This window comes from Ambystoma mexicanum, chromosome 3p, assembly GCF_040938575.1.
Source record: "Ambystoma mexicanum isolate Mex_15411 chromosome 3p, UKY_AmexF1_1, whole genome shotgun sequence".
In the NCBI taxonomy this organism is placed as follows: Eukaryota; Metazoa; Chordata; class Amphibia; order Caudata; family Ambystomatidae; genus Ambystoma; species Ambystoma mexicanum.
The window spans coordinates 75,387,787-75,402,422 of NC_090925.1; positions in this window are offsets into that span (position 1 = coordinate 75,387,787).

Consider the following 14,636-nt stretch of genomic DNA (forward strand, 5'->3'; position numbering starts at 1 on the left):
AAATCCTGCCATGTGGGTGGTTCCATCCTCTATGGCGTCCAGAAAACCCATTACAAATCCGATTAAGGAGACCCCAGTGCAGAGTTGACTAGACAAATCTGCATCTATCTTCTAAGTAACCACAAAACCTGCAAGCTCCCCGTGTGCCACCGGCCCTGTAGGCCTGCACACCTGCACGATGGCTGTTTGAGAGCAGAAACACCCTCTGCTTGTGGGGAAGTGTATGGGCTGGCTCATCGTGGCCTCAGCCCTTTCCTCACCTCTCACAGTCAGGGAGGTGTGATCTATCCCTGCATGAGGCTGCAGCCCTTCCCAAGTTACCAACCCTCACCCCACTGGGCCAGAGCGAGGTCACTGAGCTATCCCATCTAGGCTCCTCCGCCAAAGTTAGCAAACTCGCTTGGAGGTTCTGGGTGTAGGCTGACATTCTGGCGGTGATTGTATACTGGCGCTCATGCACTCAGCCAGTGTCGGACCGGGGCATAAAATGGTCTTGACTGTTTGAGTAGTACCCAACGGGGAGGTTTTTGATAAAATGTGATGCAAATTGTGCATTTTAAGGACTATTTATTCAACACCACTAGTCAAAACTACTAGCTGTATGGTGAAGTAACTCATCAAACTGTGACCCACTTTTACCAAACTAGGAAGTTGGTAGGCAAAGGCCAAATGTTGTAACGACAAACAGCACTGCAGTGGACGTCCCACTAATTCTGCACTGCATCAGGTGCCCCTATAGCACAGACCTGAACCACTCATCGCAGTTAACTCTTCCAGGCACTGCATGAGAGAGCGTATGGTTTTTATCGTTGTTTGTGCACAGCCGAAAAGTGTGTTGCAGAGTGTGTGTGAACTGTGACATCATGCATACAATGTTTTATAGGGGGTTGGACCAGTGAACCTTCATTCATTTTCTTTTTAATTTCTTTGCAGGATTTCGTGCAACCATGATTGTCTCCTCCCCTGCGCTTTTCGTTCATGGTTGATGCCCGCAGCCCGAGGTCTGAGGTAACTGCTGGCGACGCCATTTTCTGATCACGTGCCTGTGTCACAACAGCTCAAACACAGATTGCGGTGTACACCGGTGAACATTTCTGACTGTAAGCCTTTGCATTTTTCAAACATACCTTGCTTGTTACTAATCACATTACGCTCCCAATTGTTGTCATTTATATTGAATCCTAGCATTACCATGGGTGGGTGTTTTTTCTTTGCAAAGCAAAGCCCAATATTGCCTTTCAAAATTGCGATGTTGCTCTATAATCATCAAGGCAAGCAGCAGAAAAATTTGCTAATTGACAGCATCGTGTGTGTGTAGGATCTGACAGTAGACATGGGGAAAATCATTTGCCGAGAAGTTTAAAGTTACGTTTTACATTCCCTCTATATAAGTAGCATTTTTAACTGTATGTGCCCACAACATTGCATCGATGCGATTTAGATCATGCTTGCTAACTTGCATATACGTTAGACCTGGTTATGATATGATGATATGATATTTATAACACGCTTAATACCCAGAGGTTTCTAAGCACGCACCCGGGGATCGAACCTGTGTTGCTCCGTGTCGTCTTGTTTCCAAGGCGAGCATGTTGCCGCTGAGCTATCCTCCTCTTTGTAAATGTCCTGACCAGCCATTTTTGACATTAATATAAAGATGTAACTCATCGTGCAGGCAAACCCATAGCTTTGTTAGGAGGTCCCATAGGAGTTGCAATAATGCGATGAAATGAAGGGAAAATAGAGAGGGGGGATAAGTGGGTGGATGGATATTTGGCTAAATTAGTGGGTACATGAATGAGTGTGTAACTGTCTGAGCGCTGTGAAGGCACAATGAAGTAAGACACAGACAACAGATTTAGCTTTCTAATCTCAAGCTTTATTTTTACTTCAAAGTGAGTTGGAGTTAGGCCTAACTTGCCGCATACGAAGTTGGGATTTCCCTACCTAAAGAAAACTAAGGATAGTCTGTGTCAGTATGTCCAAATCAAGACTGTGTCCAAAACCTGTACTTGCCCTTACAACTTACAACAAGTTTCGAGCTTCGTCCAGCTTTTGGCTTGAACTCAGCTTTCCCTTACCCAAATTCAGAACAGTATATGCACGAAGCCCAGCCAGGACAGTTGTCCCGAGTGACTGACCAATAGCAGACTTGATTGTAATACTTGTTTTGTTAAAAGTAACCAAAACATGGAAGCTTTTTGATTACACAAATGTTCTTTTACCTTGGAAGATTTCAGCATGGATAAAAAAGTAGATGATGACGGGAAAAGAAAACAAGTTAAAGGAGGAGCTGAGAAAAAGCGTGAGAAGAAAAAGAAGAAATTAGAAAAAGAGGTCAGCCAATATCAAAAAGTAAGTGACATGTTTATGTCAACAAAACGTGTCCATCTCAGGAAGATCCTAGACCAGAAAGCAGCTGTTCTGCCACAATTACCAATGACACTGAAGCTGGAGGTACAGGACAGAGTGATGAAAGAACTGAAATAGAGGCTTCAACTTTCGAAGGTTCCCTAGACGTACAAGCTGAGGAAGTAGAGTGTGACAATGTTGATGTACTGGCTGATGCTGAGTGAGCTGAAAATGTTGAGGAGAAACAGTGGTTTGTCCGGCCATCATCAGAAACCCTACTTGCCTTTTTAAAATTCCATCCATGTCAACCAGAAGACCTTCCAATTCATTTCAATACAAAAAAATTATATCAACATACAGATGGGGAACGGCGGCAGTGGTTGACTTATTCATGCAAGGCTAGAGCTTTTTTCTGCATGGTGTGTCTTGCGTTTAGCAGAAACACAGACAGAAGTGCTTTCATTGAAGGATGCATTGACGAAAAGCATATGTATCAGAATTGATGAGCATGAACGAAGCAACCTACACAACAATAGTTCGACCTCTTTCTTTATGAGATCAAAGAATGCTGATATTTTTAGCTGTCTCTTTCAAAAACAAAAAACTGCAAAACAAGAGGAAGTGAAAAGGAAATGGGCCATTCTGGAGCGTGTGGTGGACACAATTAAACTGATTGGCAAAAGAGGTCTCAGCTATCGGGCAACAATTGAAGCAGCCCATACCTTAGAAGATGAAAGTTTGGATCATGGCAATTTTCTGGAAATTCTTCTTCTTCTGAACAAATTTGATCCTTTACTAAAAAGTCACCTTGAAGAAGTCGGAAAACTTAGTAAAAACCGACATGACCGTGTAAAGGGTAGTAAAGGGCGTGGCAGCCTGGTTACACTGATTTCAAAAACTACTGTTAACAACATCATTGATATTATTTCATCATTATTGAAAAAAGGAATTGCTGAAGAAATCAGAGAAGCTAGAATGTTCTCAATACAGCTGGATACAACTCAGGACATAAATGCTTTAGATCAGTGCTCTATTGTAATTAGATACATTACGGATGTTGTTCATGAGCGTCTTATATCTCTAGTAAACTGTGCATCAACCACTGGGAAAGCTCTGTGTGATCTGGTCTGTGATGTTCTGCAGTCAATGGATATTGATGTATCAAACTGTGTTGGTAATTCAACAGATGGAGCCTCCAACATGCAAGGGCAGTACAATGGCTTTACAAAATGGCTGAGCAGCAAAGCCCCAGGCCAAATGCATGCGTGGTGCTATGCACATGTACTTAATCTAGTAATGTTGGATGTCACAAAAGTGGCTGTACCTGCAATATCGCTGTTTGGCCTGTTGAATTCATGTGGTGTATTTATTCGTGAATCATACCTCTGCATGAACGTGTGGCGTGACAAATGCCAACAGGATAGATTTCGTTCAATATCTGTAATTGGGGAAACAAGATGGTGGGCAAAAGATGCAGCACTTACTAAAATGTTTGGTTCATATAATGACCCAAGTCGCGCAATGTTTGTTGATGTTGTAGAAACGATGCTGGAGTTAGCCAGATCTGATCGCTTCAATGACTATACTAGGTACAAGGCTGAAGCATATGCAAAGTCACTCATTTCATTCCGTACTGTTTTGACTGCTCAGATGTATCTATTTATTTTTAAAAATACCACTCCTTTATCTCTGTACTTACAAACACAAGGTTTGGATGTGCTACAGGAATATTGAATGGTAAATGAAACCATAGAAAGACTACAGACACAGGGTCGTAATTTTAGTGATATAATGGATGCAACAAGGAAGTTCATAATTTGGGCAAATAACAAGCTGGAGGAAAGGGAATGTGAAGTTGTAGTCGAAGAAGACTTCCCAGTGCCTCGAGTACGTTGAAAGAAGGTGATGCCTGGTGAAACTGCAGCGGATAAACCTATCGTGTTACCCAGTGATAAATTCCGAGTTTAAGTGTACAATATTGCAATGGACAAGATCATTACAAGTCTGCAGAGCCGGTTCACTACCCATGGTCAGCTCTTTGCAGATTTGGCATGTTTGGACCCCAGAAACTTCCAGGAGATCCTGCAGAACCTTCCGAGTAATGCCCTGGCTCGACTAAGCAGCTTGCTCACACGATTTGATTCAGAAGCATCCACTGAAACATTGCAGACTGAACTGCTTGATTTTGCATCAAAGTGGAACAGACTCAAAATGTCTCTTGATAAAGAATATGAATTGTACGCACAAGAAGATGAGGCCATTTTCATCTCATTTTTCAAACTGAAGAAGGTGACGATCCTGAGGACAGAGACAAAAGTACAACATGCACGATGTGCAAGAATTGTATAGCATGTTGCTATAATGTGCTACGAAGATTCAAAATGTACAGTAGAGCCTATAGATCACTTTCTAATGCCTAAAAGCTTACACTGACATTGTCCTGCTCTCAGGTGGCATGTGAAAGGTCATTTTCAAAACTCAAGTACATCTTGAACAGACTTCGCAGTTCCCTTACTCAGCCTCATTTGGAAGCCTTCATGCTTATGTCAGTTGAAAAAGATGCTTTGATGACACTTAACAATGATGAAATCATTAATCATCTGGCCTCCAAAAGTAGCTTGTTACAAAGATTGTTAATTATTTAATATAGGCTTCTATACAGTTCTACAGCTTTGCATGGTTTACATTATTTAATACTGTATGCATAACATGCTGAATGCAATATCTTACTATACCTCAGTTGGAAGCCTTTATGCACATTCCTTAAATTGATGCTCAATGTTTTGCCGTACAAAAGGCAGCTTGTTACAATGGATGTTAATTATTTTATATTTATTATTTAATATTAGCTACTCTACAGTCGTACAGTTTTCATGTATGTGTGGTATTTAATAATAAAAAAATATATGTTCAATTTAATTATCTTTCAAAATCTCAGTTGGAAGCCTTTATGCTGAAGGTAAGGGAGACGTGATGCTTTTAGTCACTTGGCAGTGATGTCACCATTAATCTGTTTGCTTTGAAGTTAGAATGTTACAAGATATATTGAATATTTATTATTTATTATTAGCTGTTTTACAGTTCTAGAGTTTTCGCAGATTTCTGTTGAATATTTAATATTTATTATTTATTTTTAGCTGTTTTATAGTGCTAGAGTTTTCACAGATTTCTATTGAATATTTATTATTTATTATTAGCTGTTTTACAATTCTAGAGTTTTCACAGCTTTCTGTTACTTAATAAAAACATTTGTTACAATCCATTTGTTATTTGATATGTTTCTTGCGTTTATTGAGACTGATATTGCACTCGTGGTTTGTCCATCTATCATTGAAGATATACTTTATGAGATCATGAACTTACTTAAAACATGAATTTTTAAAATCCATCTATGATTATAACATGGTTTAAATGCACTTATTTGGACTAATTTTATTTAAAATCTTCTTGGGGGATACTCGCAATCCTCTAATAGAAGGGTTGGGCTCGCGCGCTATGCACGCTCCTTCGACGAAATATGGGGCCACTTTGAAAAAAAAATCCAGGGCCTTTTTTGGTTCCCAGTCCAGCCCTGCCTCCAGAGAGCCAATATAGAGACTTCAATCTATCCACCTTCAGAGACCAAGACGTTACTTCAGAATTTGTAGCAGAGAGGTCAACTACAAGCTAAATCCCTCTTTAGCAGGCCTCAAATCATTGCCGCTATTCACAGCCAGGCGAGCTGTTTGAATTCTTTGCAAGAACTCTTGCCATTTGCCAGAAAGCAGTGTTGTATCCAGAGAGAGACCAGCTGAACCGGAGACCGCTGTATCCAGACCCACAGACCTGATCAGAACCAGAGACCCAGACCAGACCTGAAGAGTAGAGCTGACCCAGACGCTGTGTGCAGTGACCGTCCGTGGCGAGTGAAGAAAACCTGTTGACCAGATCCGTGGCGAGGCCCATTCTATTTCTAAATATATTGTGAGTACCTAGCAGAACTGTGCAGAACCAATCTCTTAGTTAAAATAATCTAATCCAAGCTATTTTAATCTAAGTAGAACTGCCTCCTAACTGTCACCTGTCATTTGCAAAGCTGTCACCTGTCATTTTCTAGTTGCAAGCTGTAACCTGTCGCTTTGAACTTTTAAAATTTCAAATCCGAAAAACTACCTTTATTTAATCGTCCATATCTCTGGAACCGTTTGGGCTAGGAACTTGGTTTAACTTTCCTCTGAAAGCTTAGAATCTTACCTTTCCAACAAGCCTAGAACCGACTTCCTACTCCTTATACCTTCTCTGAAATCACGATTCTCGCACTCGCGAATTGTACCGCGATTTGCGATTTGGTAAAAAATACAGCCACGTGTGAAAACAGAAGCTTCCTTGCTTTCCTTTGCCAAAAATTCGTTTAACCTGCTAGTTACTCCTAGATCCTTGCTAAAGTGAGCCGGAACTCATCCCAAGTATATTTCACTCACCCTGAACCTCCTAAAGGGAATTAAAACCATTTTCAGCATATTCCTCACTTCATTGCCAGCACATATAAAAGCATTTTGGGCCTGTGTTTCAAACTTCTGTAGTCTAAGCTTGCTGGGGTGAACTGAATTACATTTGATTGCATTTCTGAGAACTGTGTGCTTCCCTTCCATTTCCTTGCATTGCATAAAGGGGGGGAGTGGATTGCCAGAGAAAAGTGATTACATTGTTTTGTTGAAATCATATTGAGTATTTTCTGTATTGCATTTTCATTCAACATTGCATCCATCTGAACTTATATAAAGCATTCTCTACCACCTTATTCTTCTGTTCCTATTCACAAGTGTGCTAGTGCCAGACTATCCATTATTGATTACTGCTCAGATTAAGTGTGATATCCAATTATTAATTATTATAAAGTGTGATATATATATCTATTGTTTAAATTATCAAATAAACCTTTTAAACTTGCAAAACAGAACTACTTCTTGGCTCAGTGGGGTCAGGGGGATTCGAAGAGAGGGGTGTTATATTGGGGTAGTCATCCAGAACGCATGAACTGGACATAAAGATATATCAATAAGGGTTTTCATTCAGTATTCTAGACTAGGCGTTGACTTAGCTGTAGTGTTGAATTGAATCCTCTTACAAATTGGGGGCTCGAGCCGGGATATTCTGGGTTAGATTTACCATTTGTGCAGATTAATACAGCGTGCCAGCTGACCAGATACACATATCCGGTCAGATCACCACGCTGTGTTACGCTGTAAAGCACTCATCTAAGGAACGATCTAAGGAAAAGTTCTGTTTTGCAAAAATAAAATACAAACTTCTGTAAGTCAGGACAAAGACCAATCTCTAGAATGACGACCTTAGTAGACATGAAAATAGCCAGAGAGCACTTCTTACATAAGTTATTTGTGAGAGGTGAGTGGACTCACCAGGACCGCATGGTCTGGTTGCAGGCCATCACGCAACAGGTCACGGAAACAGGGTCAGATATATGGAGAGATCAGGGTCCCTTACATGTGGCCTTGAGTGAACTATACATGGCTCCTAAAGCTAAGGATGAACAAGACAAGATGGTTAGGATAGCGGCATATTTATACCTATATATGGGAGCCATGCAGGACAAATGTGCTGAAGGCCAAGATCTGGCAAGTAGGCAACTGCTGGCATTACAGAAGGCCCAATCTGATCTGGACTCTTCTGAGTAGAGGCTGCACAGAAGCCAGGAGTCCGAAAATGAGAGTAGACAGCACATCATTAAAATAAAGAAGGTTTGGACTCCCTACTGCAGAGCCAGAAAAAGCTGGAGCAACAGTTAGACTTCAGTAGGGTATGTGCTGAGCAGGTAGTCACCCTGCAAAGCCACCTAGATAGGGAGAAGGCAGAGAGCAATAAACTGATTCTGAAAGACCTGGATACCCAGGCAGAGTTTGATCAGGAGCGCCAGAAAGCTGGTGCCTTCCAAAGGCAAAGGGACAACCTGGCGGTACAGATGCAGGCTCTTAGTCAGGAAAGGGATACCTTAGGCCAGGAAGTCTGCCACTTAAAAAGGAAAATGGAAGAAAATCACCTGGCCCTCCAGGGACTGGGTGACCTCCAAAAAGAACACCATAACTTGTTAGAGCACACCAGGAAGGTGGAGGATGCTCTGGCAAGAAAGGAGCAGGCCAATAGGGACACAGCTCAGGAGGTAACCCTCCTGCAGCAAAGACTGGCCCAGTGCTCCAGGACCAATTAGGAAACGCAGAGAGAGAATGAGGCTCTCTGCCAGCACAATGATAGGCTCCAACAACAGGTAGCGATGCAGGGGAGACTGATAGAGTCTAGTAAGGCCTTAACTGAGGAACTGAAGGCGCAGGCTCTTGCATTGCAACAGGGAGCAGGGGCGGATAGAGACCAGGTTTGCTGGGAAAAGGAAACTCCTGAGCATAACCTCAGGAGCCCTAGAACCAGAGGCCTTTATCTCTCTCAGTCCCTGGACTCTGCCACCCCCATGTCCCCGGGCGCACATGAGCACCGGGCCACAGGGATGGCAGATTACTATCCAGCCAGAAGCATGGGGCTCATAGGCCAGTACCTCCCAGGAATGGATGGCGGGCATCCGGGTATGGGCACCCAAGCACAGTGCAATTTAGTGGGGAACCCCAGGAGAATAGGCCCATTAAGGGCATCCTGAAAACTTCTGCCCAGTTAGGTCAGTGGGGGGGTACCCATCAAATCCTGGCAGCAAGGAGGAATCTGAAGACTCCTCTGAACGGCGCAGGACACAGGAGACCAGGTCCCCACATTCTGCCAGCCATTCCCAGGCTTGCAGAATCCAGGAAAACCTGGAAGATCAGACAGGAACCTCTGGGAGCAGTGCCTCTGAGTCAGAGGATGAATGGACAAGGGTTACCCGAACCAAAAAGGCCAATAAGGCAAAAAGGGCCTTGCTTAAGGACCCATTGAAACAGATTAAGGCAATCAGGAGTGTCATCACGCCTTATCATAAGAACGGCAAGTACTCTGTTTGGGAACACTTGGAGCTCTATGAGCAAATGATGGAGACTTTTTATTTGAAGGACAGCCAAAGCTGTATCCAATATGTAAAGTGGACATTCTCCCCAGAATACTCCAGTTTCTTTGCGGGGCTGGAGGACCAAAATCATTTAAGATGATTCTGTTCACAGAAATCCTCAAGAGGCTCGCAAGGCAGCCTACAATTTGCAATGTGGGGAGGATCAGGCCCCACAAGAATTCGTGCAAGAACTGAATTGTGCCTTTGCGCAGACCACCAGAAGGGTGCGCACAGACAGCAGAGAATTTGTCAATACATTTTTCCATGCCTTGCCCAAATATATAATGACCCAGCTCGTGAGAGATTTTCATGAGAAAAGATCTTTAGACTGGGTCATTGAACAGGCTACCCGGATCTATGAGGTGCAGAAGCCCATAGAAAATAAAAGCAATACCCAGAAAAATCCCAAAACCAACAGCACCCCTGCTGCTGCCAAGGTGGCAGAGGTAAAGGTTGCCCCCGTTTTGGATTTGGAGATGGGGGGGCCTAAAAACCTACCTGCGCCTAATAATGCTAGGCCCAGAAGGTCCTCGGGCCAGTCACAAACAGGGAGTCAAGGAGGTAGTCCCACAAATGGGGTCCCTCGTTCTCCTGATTATGTAAGTCCCCGTTACAAGGGAAATCGACCCATCCTGGGTTATGTGTGGACTCCTCCAGCCCAAGGGGGGGGATCCAGCCAAGCACCTAACCCAGGGAACTTCCCTCCTAACTTCCCACAGGAGGGCAGAAATTCTCCAAACCCTGGGCAGAACTTCTTCCCCAGGTATCCACACAACTTCCAACCCCAAAATCATCCATCCTTCTTTCCCCAATTCCCTGAGCCCAGACAACCTAATCCGGGAGAGGGGAGGCCAAGGGTGGAGGGGTACCCGAATCTTCCCAACCAGGGGTACTACCAGAGAAGGGATAGCTACCCTTCCCGGGATCAGCCCAGGGGAGAAAACAGAACCCCGTACCAGCCTGAGCGGGTTTCACAACTTGAGCGCCAGGTTCAGAACATGGCACGGGATCTGGGTCACATGCTAAGGGCTCAGCAGAACCCTCAGATGGGCATGCAGGCACAGAATGCACCAAACTCTGGGCCTGGTGCTCCAGAGCAATGACGGGTGCAGCACCCCGATAACCCACCGGTTCCCAGGGAGGAGGCACAAGGGGAAGGGGGGTGTAAAGCCTTGGAGGAAGCTTCCTTCCCAACTTGTCAACAGCCCCTGGAAAACCAGGAACCGGAAACAATATCTCCTGCCCCTGAAAGCCCGCTTCCCAAGGAGCAGAGGGGGGGTAGGAGAAACAAAGGACCCAAACAGACCCACTTTGTGGAGGAGGTACAGGTCTTCCAATTTGAGGGAGAGGGATCCTCAGAAGATCCTGGGAAAAGGATCTTCTCCTTCAGAGATGGGGGAACTCCTCCCAAGGTAAAATGGGTCCCAAAAGATTCCAATATAGACTGGGGAGATGTGGAGACTGAGCTACCGCCGCCCACTATCTTATCCCAGAACCAACAATGCCGAAATCCCCTGGTTCAAACCCATCCTGATGACTGCCTCCAAAAAGGGCGCGGCGGCCCAGAACCGGAACCAGGGGAACCCACAATGGCTCTGATCTCCAGTTGCCAACTTTTTCTTTCAGATTCCCAAGACTCTCCACAGAATTCTGCCCAAATCTCTTCTCTAGCAATGTCCAAAACCAGAAAGTTAGCCCACCAGTTGTCGAAAAATGTGCATTATCTGTGCCCCCTTGAGGAGAAGGAGGGAAGATACTATGCCCCGGTACAAGTACAGGGGCAGGGTACAATTTCGGCGTTGGTGGACACGGGATCTCAAGCTACCCTTCTGTCCAGAAGGGCCTTTGATGAACTGAATGCAGGAAGGGGAGGGAATTACCAAATTCCTCTCACCTCACTTCCTGGACAACTCCAGAACTTTAACGGGAAGGAAATTCCCGTCGAGGGGACGGCAGATTTGGACATTAAAATTGGGCGACACAAGTTGAAACACCCGGTCATAGTAGTGACCCCAGAGGGCACCCCTTGTTTACTAGGGAATGACCTCCTGAGAAGGTTGTCACCCCTAATAGATTGCGTAAACAAGGTCCTCTGGACCCAGACTAGCCGACCCATAAAATTAAAACAGAGTGTCAACCATGTTAGTTTAAACGGCACATGCCACATGGTTGATCAAAAATCTGACCAAGTAGAATTTCACTTCCAGAACAACCAAATTCCAGACGTGACAGTAATAGCAGTAGGACAACAGACTGGTGATGGGGGGTCCTCTCTATTTCTGAAAATCAACCTTCCTTCCAGTCTAAAGTGGTATTCCACGCTGGAAGGAAACACTCTGAAATTCTAAACTAATCCACAATCAGAAACTCCCACTCCTATAGTCCAGAAAGATGTGAAATCAGCTCAGAACCTGGCTGAGATTCAGCAAATTGGAGAGCAGTTGTTCATCCCTGTTCAGTTAAATGATGGGAAGGACTCTGTTCTCGCTCGAGTGTGTGTGAACAACGGTAAGAGCTTCATCAGCGAAGCCATGTTCCGCAAACTCCCAAAAGATCCAGCCATTCCCACATTCAAACTGATAGACACATGGGAAATGGACCTGGAAGCACCTAATTCCAAACATCTCCTGCCAAGCAGGTGTTTGCTCAAAATCTCCATTGGCAACAAGAGCATAGTCCATAAATGTTGGGTCGTGCGAGACGTCACTGCCGCCTTTTACTTAGGGAGTGACTTTCTCAATCGCTTTGCCATTAGTTTGGACCTAATAAACTTCAAAGCTTGGTCCCGATTAGCGGATAATCCCATGGGCTATGATGATCCAGAAAAAGCATTTAGGTCAGCTCAATTGCTACCTTATGCAGTTGAAATTCAGATCAAAAAGGAAGTCACCATCCCAGAAAGGACCCGACAATTCTCCCTGGAAGTGAAAGTTAAAAGAGGACAATATTTGCAAAACCCTGATGCTTATATACATCTAAATGCTTCTCTCCAACAGCAAGGGTTGGGGGTAAACCCAACTCCATTAGTCAACATAGAACATGACACCATTCCAATAGAGGTGGATAACAGCGACTTAAAGAGTATTACTCTAGCCGCAGGCACCATTATTGGAATGGCGGTTGATGACCGACATTTTTCCATCGATTTAGGAAATTAACTGTTAGGACCAATCCCCAAGGACTGTTTTGACAGTGACGGTGATGACAATACAACACCAGACAGGATTTTTACCCGGCATGGGGGGAACTTCCTGGTGTACACTTCTCGCCCTTATGGTAAGGAAGATGTGACTTGTGACTTCAGGAGGGATGAGGTGATTTTCCAGGTCCATGAGGGCTGCCTTTCCCACCTGAAGCCTCCAGTCCAAATCAGCACTCTGACCAGGGACTTCTCCACCCAGCTGAGATAGCCAAACCAGAAGTCTTTCCAGGCTTCAGGCAGATGGTGGAAGAGAGAGTCAACCTAGCTGATGCCTGTGTGACTCTGGAACAAAAGCAAAAGTTGAAACAAGTTTTCTTGGATTTCCAAGATCTCTTTGTGGTAGACTCATATGACTGTGGTCGCACTGACATCCACACAACAACAATCCCCACGGACCCTGGCATGACTCCTGTGTTTGTGAAGCAATATTGCTTGCCTCTCGCATCAATGGAGTCCCTTACTGAAATAATTAAGAACCTTGAGTCCCGGGGAATAATCCGTCCAGTCCACAGCACCTTCAATAATCCGGTGCTGGGAATATTGAAGCCAAACGGCCAGTGGAGACTCTGCGCCGACCTCAGGGAGCTAAACAAACAGGTCCATACTTCCCGATGGCCTCTGCCCTACATTGACCAAGGGCTGTCCCAGATCCAGGGGTCACAGGTATTCACTGCAATAGACCTGACCAATGGATACTGGACTGTGCCTGTCAGTAGGGAGGACCAATACAAGCTGGCTTTTACCTTTGAGGGGAAGCAGTATACATGGACCCGGACTCCCTTCGGATACCTTAACTCCTGTAATGAATTTAACATTTTCCTACATAAGGCCATGCCCGACCTGGGTGCGAGGGGTAACCTGGTTTATGTAGATGATGTCCTCATCAAAAGTTCATCTGTGGAGGAACACATAGCGGAGATCCGTTATGTTCTGACCCAGTTGAGGGCTGCCGGAGCAAAACTTTCCTTTCAGAAAGCACAGTGGTGTAGAACCCGTGTTAATTCTTGGGGCATGAGATTACTCCTCAGGGTCTCTGTCCCCAGGAAAAGAAAGTGGAAGCACTTCAGAAACTGAAAGACCCCACAACTCTGCGGGAACTAAGGAGCCTCCTTGGACTGACTAATTACAGCAGAAAGTTCATTGAGGGCTACGCAGAGATCACCAGACCCCTGATTCATCTCTTGAAGGGGGGGGTCAAGTGGGAATGGGGTCCAGAACAAGCCGAGGCGGTAAGACAACTCAAAAGAAGCCTCTCACAAGCGCCTTGCCTAGCTTACCCTGTCAGAAACAAGGAGTTCTTCCTGGAGACAGGGTTCTCGAATACATGCTTGACGGCAGTATTATACCAAAAGCATGACAAGGTCAATAAAGTAATCTCCTATGCGAGCAAAACTTTATCCTCTGTGGAGGAAAAATTCAATGATTGTGAGAAGGCACTCCTGGCAACGGTGTGGGCATTGAAGAATTACTGCCCGTTTATCCAGGGGGAACACATCATAGTAGAGACTCCACACCAGCCTCTGCAATATCTCCAAAGTGATAGAATCCGGGCCGGAAATGTGAGTAATTCCCGAATTACTTCCTGGATTCTGTCAATGCAAGGCTTTCCTGTGGAGGTCCAATATGGCCAAAACAAGAAGAGTCCCCTCGCGCAAGTTCTGGCTGACTTACATGATTGTGCCAGAGAAAACTGTCTTGAGGACGAAAGTCTAAAAATCAAGGACAACATGGAGGCATACCTTAATTCCCCACACAAGGTCTTTGAAGAGGACAAGTGTGAGGGAATGCCCACTGTCTATGTGGATGGATGCTCTTACCATGTTGACAACAACGGGGAGAAAGAACTGGTGGCCGGCATAGGGAATGCATGGGTGAATGAGTCCCCAGAACCCTCCGCTGGATAAAAAATTGGTCCCCGAAGTAGTCAGGTGGCAGAATTGATGGCTGTGCATCAGGCCATCCTCACTGCTGTCCAGCATCAACTCCACAAACTGGTCATAATCACAGATTCGGATTATGTATGGAACGGGTTCGTGGAGCACCTGGTTAATTGGAAAA